Here is a 12,517-nt window from a genome sequence, read left to right as displayed (position 1 = left end):
ATAGTGACAGAGGACATTTATAGCAGACATGTGGGGCCCCCTGCGGAGCCCATTTAAAGCACAATTCCACCTAAATCCCCCCAAATGACTGTTTCAAGCTTATTTTAAGGTCACAAAAACTTATACATGCATATTGATTAAAATTACAGCCATGGAATTAGTAATTGTCATTAAATTAAAACAATGATTCAGGATGTAAATTACCTCTAAAACATGTGCAGAACTTCCAGTCCAGTTCTGAATTTCTCATGAAATCTACATTTCAAATAAAAACATCTCTCTGCCATGAATCAGCAGAATCCTGACTTCAAAGTTGAATCTCCCCTGAATTAAGAGTGAATTTTCATTAAAACTCTTTAAATCTAGGTTTCCCTGAGAGAACAGAGAAGTGAGTACGAGGTTGGAGAGTAACAGTCAGTTCAGTGTGAGGCGGCTGTTCTGCGGCTCCCTCACCTTCGACTGGAGTTCGTGTGACAACGGCAGCTTTCTTCACTCAGGAGAATGAACGCCTTGTCAGACTCCAGCAGCAGCGGTTTGCAGATGTTTTCAGCTTTTTACCAAATGTCTCAGCTTGAACACGCCCAGTGAAAACACTGTCGATTCTGCAGGGTGAATCCTGAAACCTGCCTTCAGTTTGCTCACAAAAACAAACTCAGAGAACACAGAAAATTTACATTTTAATTGAAAATTCTGCAGGACGTTGGCAATAATTGCACTTTTCAACCATATCTATCAAAAGAACTTAAATTTTTCTAGAAAAGCAGAGCAATCTTAAATCCCTTAAAAATGCAAGGCATCTACAACCTTTAGCCTGTGTACACAAAAAGCTATTTTAAGGTTTATTCACTCGCTATATAGAACTAAGTCACTGATCTGTTAGATACAGTCCGAATGTCTGCAGAGATGTTTGACATCTTCTGAAGCAAATAGTCCACATATAAACAGGTGTCTTAGCGCCTTATCACATATCAGTCCCTCTTATTACCACGTTAGTCCTTCTTATTACACATTAGTTCTTGTTATTACCACACAAGCTCCTTGCTAAAACAGTAGCTGCTTTATTGTGGGACTCGTCTTTCAGTTTTGAATTCCAGACCTCGGCGGTTCTGAACTCCTCATAATAACTCCTTTGTTATAGGAGCTCATTCTGCCGAGGCAATAATCAGGCCATAACCCCCCCCCCCCCCCCCCCCCCCCCACACACACACACACACACAAACCACCCCTGCTGGCCTTCAACATAATCAGGATCTCTAAATTTACTCCATTTTCTACTATGAGAGGATTCAAACAAACAAATAACTATAATAAACAATAAACAATAAACAATAAATAATAATGTCACAACTGGTTAAAATCAACGGGATGTCAGGAGGCAAAGGAACGGGGTGGAAATTAGTTAATTTCTGTAAATCATCTTTTCCTGCAAGCTGGTTGTTTGAGTTAGTTAGTGGGAGGAAGATGCTCTATAATCTGGAAGATGCTCTATAATCTGGAAGATGCTCTATAATCTGGAAGATGCTGTGGTGATGATATCAGCCAATGTGATGTCAGACGACCTGCTCTCACCCTCTCGTCGCTCTAACGGCAGCTTTTAAACATTTTTACCTCTTTTCGTCATTAAATTTTTTTTTTAGCTATTTAAAAGCTATTTAATGTTTGAACCATTTTAAGTTGTTTTTAACTGTTTTTGCAGCTTATGAAGTTGTTTTAACTTTCATCCAGCTGGTTTTAGCCTCCTGAGGTGTTGAAAGTCTCAATGTTAGTTGTTTTTTCTTTAAACATCTTTAGCTCTTGTTGCATTTGTTTGTTTGTATTTTTCTAATCTTTTTTTTTACTGTATTTGTAGGGGTTTTGTTTGTAGCATCTTTTTAGCTGTTGATTTTTTATATGGATTTTTGGTTTATTTTTAGCTGTTTTAATAGCTTGTTGCCATTTTTAATTCTTTCACTTGACATTTGCTATTTCAGCAGTTTTTGGGATTTTGTTGCAGTTTTTAGTCCCAGATCCTCTTTTGACACGGAGAAAGTACGTGTTGCTCCAAACGGTTGTTTTTCCAGCGATCGGGGATGTGAAAGTCACAGTTTCCAGAGGCTGAACAACACAAAGACTCACTGAGCCGAACATGTCGGCACTCTGGATCCGTTTCCATGACTCAAGGGGAGATCCCACTCTGCCTGCAGCCCCCCCACTTCCTCCCCCTCCTCCTCCTCCCTCAGCTCACAGTTCAGACTGAGCTCTGGATTCAGGACCGACAGTTGGAAGATGTGGATGTAAATCTTTCTTGCCGCCGAGTTCTGGAGCTGCCGAGAGGAGCGAGCGCAGAGGGTGAGTGACTGCGAGGGTGGGGATGGTGGAGGAGTGATGGAGGTGCTGATCTGAGCGAGCTGAACCTGTTCTGATGGTTGAATCTGTTGTTCAAGACTGATGAGAACTAAACTGCCCGCTGTGTTCTTGTGCTGTCGTGTCAAAGTTGGTCCCCCCTCGGGAACTTTACGTGGTAGTTTCTGTCACGGCAGCTTTTCTTTATTGAAGCAAAGCGTTGACGATGTGTGCGTTGATGTTAATCCAGCCGTCGCTCTGGAACACGCTCAGACACGTGTTGGTCTGTACTGCTGCCCGAAGCTTTCACTGAACTGTACGTCAACATTTCAATTGCCACTGAACATTTGATTTGCACACATCTCTCAGTAGGACATAGTTTGTACCTAAAAAGGTGTAAAAATGGCAAAAATAGCAAAAACTGAGGCGAAAAGGAAAAATGACCAACCCCCAACCAAATATCAGAGCATTTTAATGAGTGAAAATGGCATAGCGATAACTGCTCAGAACTCAAAAAGCTAATGACTCAGCTAAAATGTCAAAGATAAGCAAAGTAAAACACGTGAAACAGCTGAAACGGGTAAAAGATGTGAAAAGTGTAAAAGGACATGTAGAAACGAGTAAATAACCAAAACTGTCAAAGCTGCTAAAATTGTGAAATCAACAAACATCATGAAATGCAGCATGGACTGTCCTAAGATGAAGGAACGTTCCCTGACGCCACTTCTTTTGAAGGACGGTTTCCGACGGGAGAAGACTGATTCGTCCTCCGAAACGCCGCCTCCGCTCATCAACTGCTTCCTGCAGGACGTCAAACACGGCGGCAGATCCTCCAGACTCATCAAGCTCATGTGAATCTCATCTTGCGCTTCCACTGTTCCACTGATGGAGTCCCGTCAAACTGAACGTCCCCATCAAGACGGCGGTTCAGCGTCGGGACACGCTTGTCAGGCTGGATGTCTCGTTTTAGATCCTGGAAGTTTTGGGCAGTTTTTTTTCTCGATTGTGTTTCCTGACCTGGACTTCGTTCATACCAGGGAGCATCATTAGTCACGGATCAATGAACCAACAGTGACGGCTGCTATGCAGACTGTCCTCACACCACCGGGGACACGAGGGTCTGTCTTCTGGACGTTTCAATCTATGGACAAGTTGAGAAGAAGCGTGGACAGCTCCACCGCTGATATCGTCCAAATGTTCTGTTTTCACGACTCAGAGCGTCGTTTCCTTGTAAACAAAAGGCCGAAATGCACAAATAGCTTGTCGTCTTCACTCCGGAATGTTGTCTTTTAAACGATCCCCGACCCTTTGGGAGGTTTTACAATCTTTAAACCCGTGAGGGAGAACTTTAGACTGTTTTTGTTGGTTTGACTGGTTCATGATCTGCTTCAAGCTTCAAGTTCACAAATACTCTTTACCACCTTTATTATCTTTCCTGAGAAAAGTCTCATTAGAAGAACAAAGTTCCCACAAGGAGAAACGTGACGACTCTGCAGCTCCTCCCGATGTGGAAAAGCTTCATTTCTATCAAGACAATCATTGGTGATGATTTGAGCTCTAAAGTTTGTCCAGCGTTTCATTGACTCGTCTATCCGCCTTACACATTTGTTATTTTATATTTTTATTGTGTATTCATCAGTCTGAGGCCTCGTTTACATGACATCGTTTTCAAAACGTCGTCATGTAAACGTGAATACTTTCCTCATACGATCTCAAACGATCCACTTCTACTTGGAACGCCGTCGTGGAAACAGGAAGTCGGCGACAATGACCTTCATTATGGATTCTGCTAAACCCATTCAACAAATCTTAAATCTTTGTAGGAAATCCATGTAGAAACATTGAGGAATAGTGAATATTGAAAATGTCAGTTACAAACTGATATCTAAAGTGAAAAAAAAGCAACAGAATTTGACATTTAAATGTTTTTAAATCTGTTAGAAGTAATGAACCTGACCTAAACTCACCCTGTTTTAACATCTGTGCCTACAAAAGTCTGCAAATTGGACACATTTCTGATTTTTAAAGATTGCCTCTACATTATACATTACCATTAAATCTACTCACAAAAAAAAGATGCTTTCAAACATCTCTCAATAAGAGTGGAGTCGGGAGGTAAAGACAGGAAAACCTGCAAATTCTCCATGAGGTGGAAACTCTAGTTTCACACACAAATCCAGTGGTTGAAGGCGTCAGCGCCTACACATGGTTCTGTCCAGCGGCGGCGGCGGCGGCAGCAGCGGCGCTCCCGCTCCTCCTGCACAGGATTACTGCAGTTGAAAGAGTCTCTTTGTCCCGTAAGGCTGCAGGAATTCCTGTCCAGCTCCACGTCTCTGGGAAGCACTGAGCCCAAAGTCAACGGAGCCACTGAGCGTTGGAGTCACTGGAATACCACATTCCCACTCTGCAGCCCAGGGTGGGGGGGGGTGTCGATACCACTTCATCCACCCTGGAGCCAAACCCAGCTGTTTCTGGGTGAAGACACTTTATCAGATGCTCCACATGATCTGTCACGTTCACACACACACACGCACACGCACACACACACACACACACACACACACACACACACACACACACACACACACACACACACACACACACACACACACACACACACACACACACACACACACACACACACACACACACACACACACACACACACACACACACACACACACACACACACACACACACACAGAGAGAGAACACGCAAGCTCAGCACAGAAATGCCACCAAGCCCCTTCAGCGTTTTCCTGAAAACTTCCACTAAAAACAAGCGACTGAGGGACCGGATGTCGTCCGTCCATCGTCCCTGGGTCACCAGTCCCTCTCGTCTCCGCTCGACCTGTTCTTCACTCGACCAACATTGTATTTGTGCAGTAGAACTTGGAAACGTTGCTTTTCCCCGGCCGTTTACGTGGAGTATTGTCAAAAAGTTCCACCTTTGTAGAAAACGTTGCATTTTTCAGTGTCTCTGAGTGCCGCCGTCGTATGAAAACCCAACGTATCTCAAAGGTTTTCTGCCACGCCACACACTCTCTCCCGTTATTTATGGTTTCAATGTATGTGACTGAGTCGCATCGTCTGCTCGTGAAGTACTTGGAGCCTTTTCTCAATTTCTCACGAGGTGAAATGGAAAATGTGACATAAGATACTCCGGCAATAAATCCAAATGTTCATAATTTACTGCAACAAACAAGCCTTTCAGTGGTGGAAGATGTTTAGCAGTTGTTTCCACTCCGACACTCCAGTAAAAGACACTGAGTCACTTTGGCCCGTTGCCTTGCTCAAAGGTAGTACTCAGCTGAGTGTTGGACTCAGGATTGTGACTGGAGACAATGATGGTGTAGTGAAAGGCTTGGAGAGCCTCAGCTGTTGTCTGACGCTCCACCGTCCTCTAAAGGGTCCAGGAACTCACAAGAGGACTTATTTCTACGCTCGGCAGAAAATATCTGAAACGTCGTGATTGACGACCAAGGTTGTTAAATTCAAAATTAGTTGACAACAATCCGAGTTTACGTCCACGGTTTGGATGAAAGTGAGTGAAGACTGTGAGCAGATGTGAGCAGATGTGATGATCACAGGACTCATATTTGAGGTCAGTCTCATCCCGGAGCGCAGGAAAAGCCTGACCTCCGTCTGGGCCCGCCGACAGGAAGTGGCCCGCGGCTGAACAGGAAGTCTACATATAGTGATACTCAGTGGCTGAACGAAGCCCGTCTTCTTCCTCCTCTGTCTGTCACACACTTCCTGCCAAACTCTTTCTGCTTCTTTTTTTTTTCTACGTCTGCCAGCAGACAGATATTTAATTCTGCACAGCCTCATCCTGATGTGAGAAATGAAAAACCTCAAAGTGGATCAGTGTGAGGCGATATGAGCTGATCTACTGGGTTTAGAGTCACGACGGTCTGAACTCACCTCACGTTCACCACTAGTGGGGAACAATCCACCGCTGGTGATTCTGCTTCACAATGACAGGAAGAGCCAGAAGAACCCAGAAGAACCAGAAGAAAAGTTCAGCTATGATGTCAGCCAGAGGAAGAAGAAGCATTTTTTTTTTCGCCAGGAGAGTTCATACTCTTGTGAAGAAGCTGTGGAAATCGTAGGCCACGCCCCCTCACGACAGCCGTGCTTTTCAACGTTTTGACTTTTCACCTGCAGCGACGCAGGGAGGAGAAGAGTGGAGGGAAACGATGCAGATATATAACCAGCAGATGGCGGTAATGCAACTTTATGGAAGCAAACTGCCCTGAGAAGAAGAAGAAGAAGAACGCTCGGCGAGTCAGTTCTCAATGTGCGAACTTTTCTGACCCCTCCTGCTAAAAAAAACCCTAAAACTCAGCAGGAGGACGAGGCCCCGCCTCCACTTTTGGTCGGCTCTCTGGGAGGTTTCGGTTCTTCCTGAGCTCGTCTTTGCGTTTTCACTTTAAACCCTGTTGAGTTTACAGGGACTCGTCCTGTTGAGGGCACTGGAACCAATCCTAGCTAACGGTTCTAAAACAGACCACAACATCTAGTGAGAAATCTAAAAATAGCTCTACTACGGATGTCACGTCAGTCCAACGCAGATTTATCTGATGAAGTTGAGACATGATGAGATGTTGAATCTGACGGAGACGAGCTTCCGCTGTTGCTTTGGTTGACTTGTCTTTTTTTAAACCACTCCTCAGGAAACCACAGTTATTCAGCGTGGGCCCCGTGAAGCTTGTAAATGCTGCGTTTGGGTTTGGACGCCACGGCGGGATTCAGACGCTATTTTAAAGCGTTATGTAACAAACCATCATGAAGGAATGTTGAAATGTCTCCACCAGGACTTCCTCCTGCGCCTCCCAACATCTGACACTTGGATACACCTCAGAAATATTCCCTGACTCACGAGGCGATGGTGGAGAGTGTGAGAGTTCCCGCCGTTCACCCCCTGCAGCAAACGTTGCCGAGCTACGTTTAGACTTCCTTATCTGGTTTGGCTGCAGACATCGTGGCTTGTTTTGGGCTGCATTCCTGGCAGGTTATCTCGTTCCAGGGTCGTCGCGTTGTGTACAGTCCTGTTTCCCCCCGAGACGCTGACGCAGACTTAACAAACCATCATCCTTTAAAAAAAAAAAAAAAAGGAATCATGTGTTTATATAAACTGTTGATATGTTGAATGTTAATGTTTCCAGTCCACAGCTCTGAAATCCAATCGCATGTCATAGCAACACCTATAGAGTCGGTTTAAGTATCAAAACCGAGTAAAGTCTCGGACAAAACCACTGGGTCAGGAACGCAGATCTTAACCACAGATGTGAATAATATCTGAGAGAAAAAGGCCTTTTGTTGTCACAGAAAAAGATCGAAAACAAACGTTTTAACGTCCAGCTCCGTTTTCATGTAGAAAGACCCCAAAACGCAACAAAAGTTTTGTACTTTGACTTGTCGTTGCGTAAATGAGGCCTAAATTCTGCTCCACAAGACCTAAAATGAATGAATGAAAAAAGATCCTAAAGTTCCAACTCAAGCGCTGCAGATCTCCTCAAGAGGATCTCATGTTTTCTGAATAGCCCGGTGGAAAAGTGGCAATGATGAAATAGTGGGTGAAACTTGACGAGACGAACCAACTTTCACGCGACAACCTTCGGACGTGAGGTCCAGATCTGCTCGCCTGCTGCTTTTAATATTCATGCGATAGAAATTCTGCAGGAAACATCTTTCAAGCTGAAAGAGGCTTTAAATGCCTGCATGAACAAACAAGTATAGGCTTCATGATCTGTCAGGCTGTCGCTTTACTTTGTGTTCACGAGTTCTTTTAAACCAATAAAATGTGACAGCTGGAGCCAATGTTGGTCTTTGTCGTGTGTTTTAACTATCTTGTCCTTGTTGTTCTGGTGTCGTTACAATCAGTGGGTTTGGTTTACAGCTCTGAGCCGAGGCGTGTAAACACAGCTGGAGAAGCTCCTTACAGGGGAGATTTAACATCACAGCACTCAAAAAGAGTTTACCTGCTACGAGCAGCAGATATATCTTGTGCTAAACGGACGCCTGCGGAGGCGGAGCCTCCTTCCCACGCTGCGAGTTTACTGCATTTCTGTCTTTAAATAAAAAAACTGAGCGTGTCATTTAGCTCGAGGAGGCGTCCAGCAGAGGCACAAACAAAGTGACAGGAGTAAATCTACACAGCAGAAGAACTTATCAGCAGCCAGCAGAGGGGCAGTATATTGGAAGGAATCACTCAGCCTGTTTACATGAGAACTATCAGCTGCAAACAGGCGGTTTGGAAAATGATTGACGTACACCGGGAGACACCAGAAACTCTGAAAATGTTGTCATTTCTAAGTTTTATGTTCGTGCATGCACACAGATGAACCCTTCAAGCTAATTTAAATCTCTTACTTCGTCGTAACAAACGAGTCTTTATGCAGATGATTTCACAGACAGTGGTGGTAAATGTTGGAGCAACACAAACGATCTGAAAAACCGTCGTCAATATCCTGATATGTTGTCGTGAAGGCAAGCCTCCAAAACGTGCATTTTACATTTTGACTTTGAACTTTTTTTTTCTCCAGAAAGGAAAACATCAGGGTAACACTGCAACTTTTATCACTTCCCCTTTAATGGATGACTGTTATTGTACCACATTTTCCATGTTCTTGTTACTTTGGTCAGAGGATTGAAGATGCAGATGCTTCTCGTTGAGTTGCTCGCGCCATTAGCATTAGCCAAAGCTAACAGTGTTGCTTCTCTTCTCGTTGAGCTGCTCGCACCGTTAGCATTAGCCAAAGCTGCTGGCCTATGCGTTACTACATCTCTGCGACTCCGTCTCCGTGGAAACGGGGGTAAAACCGCACTTTCTGGAAACACTCAGTCCAGACAACGGAAGTTTATAGTTTTTCCTGCTCATGCATGTAGATGGATGACAACATTAAACTTTAAAACTCATTTTTAAACCCATTTTTATCCCTTGGCATTTAACACCGCTTGAGATGCCGCTTCTGTTTTTATTCTTGACCGTTTTTTCTATTTCATTTTTTAATTGTAGTTTTATTGTTTGTACTTTATGTTTTCAAGTTTTTATGTTGGTTCAGCTGAGCATCTTTTCAAGAGCTCCAGAAACAGAGTTGAGTTGAGTTGCTTCCACTATTGTTAATGTAAAGCCTGTTATTCTCTGTTGTTCTCAACCAGCAGTGCCAATTCATAGCCTTGCATGCTAAAACCATTGTTCTCAGTGTTTCTGCCCTTGTCGTGTAAACGTGGAACTTTTCTGAAACAAAAATGCAAAAACGACATGTTTTACTGGAGACGAGTCTGGACTCTGTGGAAACCCAACGTCTGAAAGGAAAGACAGAATATGGAAGAAACGAGGATGATAAGGAGGAATTATGATGAGACTATTGACAAGAGAGAGAGAGAGAGAGAGAGAGAGAGAGAGAGAGAGAGAGAGAGAGAGAGAGAGAGAGAGAGGACCGGAGGAGTGCAGCAGCCGGCTGGACCAGATAGAAGATCTTCCCCCTCCTCCTCCTCCTTGTTCCTCCTCTTTCACTCCAACTCATTCGCTTGTTAAACAATAATGGTCTGAAAAGCCTGCGTATGCTAGGCTTCCTTATAAAAATCGCTATTTATCAGTCAAAAAGATGATTCAGTAAAACATGGCTCTCAATTAAATTAAATTAAATTAAATTCAACTATATTTAGTGACAAATACAACACTGTCATTTCAGGGCAGTTTTACACAGAAAACCTGTGCTTCAGGTGTGCTTCAAGAGACCATCTGGGTTGGTGGAATGACTGTCAGAAAAGTACCTCTATTTGGAAGGTTGCCTCAAATGACTAATCTGAGATTGGTTGGGATTAAGGCAGGGCGAGAAAATGGCCCCAAAAACCACCAGATTTCATAGATTAGTTGTCAAAAGAGGAAACGGTTTTAAAATAACTACCGAATTGACATTTTTGGAAAAAAGTAAAGGAGATACCTGCGCAGTGATTTTACAGTTCGAACATGAAAATGCTGGCGATGACATTAAAAATAAAACTAACTAATGGAAGTCCTGGAGAGGTTTCGAGCAGACACTTTAGATCTGCTCTGTCTGGACAGGAGGAGTCAGCATTACCATCTGTTGGATAATCACATTACCTTTGACGGCACTGATCCACAGACACAGACAAGTCTGCTCATGCAGTCTGCAGGTTAAAGAATTGTTCCTGTCGGAGCGGCAGTCCGTCTGCACGCCTTAAAAACCCTTCATTAAAAAAATAAAAAATACCATCCCTAATACCCTAAACAAACTCTATTAATACACAAGTGCTGAAGCTGTGAGAACAGTAAGGCAACGTTTCCAGTGAAAACGCGTAGGTTTTGCACTTTCGTTCCAAAAGAGATTCACGTTGACGCGAAGTTTAGAGGAGAATGTAGTTACCATGTTGGGCCAGGAGTTGGCGCAATTGTTTGCTTTTGTAATGAGACATGCGCATGCAGAGAGCAATAAACATTATGTGAAGGCGGCCATTGTTGTTATTGTCCATCTCCTCCAGCGTGTGCACAAGAACTGTTGACTGTGCCAAAGAAGTCGCATCTTCAGTGGCTCCTGCCACCGTTGCCGTGGAAACAGACACACAAAACACAGTGGAACTTGAAATCGTTTGCCGTGTCTACTTACTACCCTAAGTGTGACCCATAGTCCAGGGAACACGGTACCTAACGTGTTCTGCACCACCTGGACGCTCTGGAGGCCGCCATGGTTGTTATTGTCCATCTACTGAGCGCGTGCAGAACTATTTCCTGCAAGCCGTGGTCTCCATGTGCAGCGTCTTCCTCTGGCGACACGGAGATGAGTTGTGTTTTTGACCGTTTAGCTGGGACGGAGTCGCAGCGTTTTTGTTTTTTTTCTCTCGAAAAGTTCCACCGTCCTTAAAAAAGCTGTGGTTTTTCAGTGGCTGTGAGCAGTGTGGTCTTTCAAACAGAAACCAAAAATATAACTGAAGTTGTGCGTGTCTATGGGAAGGAGCCGTCAGACGACACGTCACGTGGACACAACATGAATAAATGAGGTCTTCCAGAGCGGCCAGTCGGTTTGTGACTGTCACTCTGCAGTCTGTTTACAATCGGCTGGACGGGTTTCGACATGAAATGTCGGCGTTTGTCCCCCCCGTCTCAGCCTGCTGGGGGACAACAGCCGCTTTCAGGTCCAGAGACAGAGACGTTTGCTTCTCACTGTCTCTTGATTCGCTCTCTCATGCCGCGACAGGAGGACCATTGTCTTCCTCTGAGTGACACATTTGTCCTCACACAGTAGAGAATCTGTTTTGGTTTTTTTGATGGGCTTGTGAAAGCAGGAGAGGGAAGGAGGCTGATGGAGGGAGGGTGGAGGTGTCCTGCTGGTGTCCTGCAGTCCTGGAATTAAAGTAGCTCTGATGAGGAGGTCGCTCACCTTGAGGCTCTCAGGTGAGGAGGAGGAGTTTTCTGTCTCCTGGTGCTGAACAGAAGGAGGAAGAGGAAGATTAAGGACTTGGTGGTTTTTGCGTATTTCTGCAGACGAGCCGCTTTGTTTTCGTCAAATGGTTTCAATCATCACTCGCTTGTTTTCCTCCTCCTTACACACACACACACACACACACACACACACACACGGACAGGAATGCAGCAGGCAGCAACAGGTTGGGGGTTAGAATCCACCCCGAGCTCCACACGAAGGACTGAGATCCGAAGGTTTATAGAATCAGTGTCTTCAGTCTCCAGGACGATGGACGCTCTGCCGTTACTGGACACCCACAGGGAGGTACGACAGGTTTAAAGAGCTTCAGGAATGCTGAAAGTCCAAAAACGGACTTTTCTCTGTACCTGAGAGTTTTTAATCATTTCAGCTTTAGAAGTTTCTTTTTTTTCTGTTCTGGCTGTTTGGGTTTGCTGCTGGAGGCTTGGAATGAGTGTGTGAGGTTGTGAAAGTGCTGAGTCAGCACACTGCGCTACCCTGCAGGAAGCCAACGTCACACTATCATCATCGCATCTCCACCGTCTGATCAGCTCTTTTCTCACCCTGACCAGGTGTGTTTTTACCTGAGCATCATGCTTCTCGCTTCATTGTTTCTCCATCGTTTGTTTTGAGTCGAGTTGGAGGAAATACTTAGTTACAAAAGTTAGAAATAAAAAAAACCTTAAGAAATAGAATGACAAAAAATGCAAAGTAATGCCCCCCCCCCCCCAAAAAAAAAAGACAAA

The 12,517-nt window shown here is 44.3% G+C and overlaps 1 protein-coding gene across 4 annotated transcripts in view; it reads left to right on the top strand.

Annotated features, from left to right (window-relative positions):
- Window positions 1–2,226: 2,226 nt before the first annotated feature.
- Window positions 2,227–12,517, top strand: part of phldb1b (pleckstrin homology-like domain, family B, member 1b) — a 69,567-nt gene continuing 59,276 nt past the window's right edge. For all 4 annotated transcript variants that reach the window (XM_080503101.1, XM_080503102.1, XM_080503100.1 and 1 more), the window contains exon 1: window positions 2,227–2,328. The gene's annotated coding sequence lies outside the window, so the exon portion shown is untranslated. The remainder of the gene's footprint in view (window positions 2,329–12,517) is intronic.

Source organism: Blennius ocellaris, assembly GCF_963422515.1.
Source record: "Blennius ocellaris genome assembly, chromosome: 2".
Classification (NCBI taxonomy): domain Eukaryota; kingdom Metazoa; phylum Chordata; class Actinopteri; order Blenniiformes; family Blenniidae; genus Blennius; species Blennius ocellaris.
This window is presented reverse-complemented; position numbering and strand designations above follow the sequence as displayed.